Consider the following 2,615-nt stretch of genomic DNA (forward strand, 5'->3'; position numbering starts at 1 on the left):
TAAACAATATTGAATTAAGTCACAAATTATTCCAAGTTAGAATCAGATCTATAATTTGTGATGCTGCAGCGCGTACTTTCCTTAAATGTTGTGTTGGTCATAACTCAAGACATGGTTACGAAAAATGCGTTGAGGGAGAGTACATTTATCACAGAATGACTTTTCCCTATACAAGTGACCAATTGATGACTAAAGATACATTTAATAATCAAATATATGAAGAATATCATCGTAATGTGAGTCCATTGTTACATCTTAATTTAGACATGGTCAAGCAGTTTCTATTAGATCCCATGCATCTACTTTATTTAGATGCCATGAAGAAATTATTAAACATATATGGGTTTCGAAAGGAAAACCTCCTTTTAAATTACCAGGGAAAAGCATTGTTATTTTGTCCGAAAAACTAATTTCAATATCTTCTTATATACCACAAGAATTTTCTAGAAAACCTAGAACTCTGTTAGACTTAAACCGTTGGGAAGGTAACGGAATTAAGATTATTCTTATTGTACGTGAGTTCAGTATCTTTAATAAACATCCTTCCTAAGCAACTTTATGATCATTTTCTAATGTTACATGTTGGTATCACTATTTTGAGTAATGATAACCATATTTCCATATATATTGATTTTGCAGAAGAAGTTATAAATAATTTTGTTAAATATAGTATATTAAAAATTCCTGTGGTAAAGAAGTGATGACATATAATTTTCATAGTTTGATTCATCTGGTAGAGGATGTAAGGAACCTTGGAAATTTAAACACCATATTAACTGTTTTCCGTTCGAAAAGTATTTAGGAAAATTGAAAGCACTTGTGAGATCAGCTACGAATCCTCATGAACAACTTTGTAGACGGATACATGAAATGTCATGTTTTTCAAAAATTGATATATCTAAAACTATATTAGAACTTAAGCAAAAACATTCAGAAGTACCTGTACTCAGAAAAGACACTCATTTGATTCTGCAATATAGAAAATTGAAAACAGAGTCATATGTTTTATCAATTTCTTCTCCTGACAATTGCGTGTTAATACAAGAAAATATTATTATTCAGATCTCAAACATTTTGCGCTTGCATGATCAATCTTATTATTTAATTGATCATCGATTCCAAAATGTGTCTGAATTTCTTAATTATTCATGTTCTTCAAAATTATTAAATATTTTTAAAGTGTCTCGCTTATCGTCAGAAATAGAAGAATTTTTATTCGCATCAGTAATACATAAAAATGTATTAATGCCTGGATATGAAAAAGGCACTTATATTGCATATCCTCTTCTTCATGAGTTATAATCCCATAATTATGGGTGCGTTCCGAAATTTACTGTCAGTGCTGAAAATATAGTGCATGTAACGTATACTATAGATTTTCAGTATTGGCAGTGTGTGAATATCGGAACGCATCCTATAATCTAGAGAGAGAGAGAGAGACAGAGAGAGAGAGAGAGAGAGAGAGAGAGAGAGAGAGAGAGAGAGAGAGAGGGACACGAGCTACTGCAGCTTGGTTATTGGGTGAATAATTAATTTATTGGCCGCGCTCACAAAAACATTGGTCTTATATTGGATCTATGTCGCTTGCCCGACGTTTGAAAATGACAATGGACCGATGTTGGTGGCGTCACGCTGGTTTACTGATGGCCAACAGTTGGTGAAATGTTGAATGTTACATTTATCCAACATTATACCAACAAAGCGAAAAATGATTTGATAGTATAAAAACATTGGCCCAATGTTTCTAAATGATAAAAGACCAACATTGTATTATATAGGATATCTCACAATCGCCATGCATACAATTATACTTTCATATTGTATTATAGAGGTAAACTAGAGTAAAAAATCGTAATGAAAAGGTTGAGGCCACAATAGTTTTAGACCAGGCAAATTAGGTTTTGAGAGGAAAAAAAATTTATCCGAAATCCGACTATTGGGGGTGGTCAAGGGACTTATAAGGATGAAAAAAAAAATTAATGTCCAAGCAGCCGTGAGGTAACCTGTTTACTAGGGGGGTTGAAAGGGGGTAAAAATGCTTTTTGGCGATTTCCGGTAAAAGTTGACATCTTATCAAGAAATGTTAAATACAAAAGTTGTAGGTCTTGAAAAAATCTATAACTTTTGTAGAGGGCATTTTTTTACATAACCTAAAAATTTCCGAGTTAAATGCCAAAAATCAAGTTTTCGGTTTTTTATTTTTCATTTCTCGAAAAATGATTTAATTTTGATGAAACTTGGTGGAATACTACTTTTGAATGTCTAGAATAACTACAAATTTTTGGAGTTTGGAGAAGCGAATAGTTTCTAAGATATTCGATTTTTTCAAAAAAACACCCCCTTTTTCAAAAAGATTTTGTGGCCAGGAGAATGATCGTGCAATGCTCTACTGGGTCGCATTTTTTTTGTTATTAAATGTACTTTTCAACTATTTAATAATATATAGAGGTCACTATGGAAAAATATGTTTAAAAATGCGAAAAACCAAAAAAATCGCTTTTGGAACTTAGTTTTTTTGTTTAATTGTTGATTATTTGTTTAAATTAACTACAAAATGCAAAAAGTAGTTCATCCATTCGATTCTACGAGAAAAAATACGTAAGAAAACGTATTTC

Source organism: Cyphomyrmex costatus, unplaced genomic scaffold (genome assembly GCF_001594065.2).
Source record: "Cyphomyrmex costatus isolate MS0001 unplaced genomic scaffold, Ccosl1.0 scaffold68, whole genome shotgun sequence".
Classification (NCBI taxonomy): domain Eukaryota; kingdom Metazoa; phylum Arthropoda; class Insecta; order Hymenoptera; family Formicidae; genus Cyphomyrmex; species Cyphomyrmex costatus.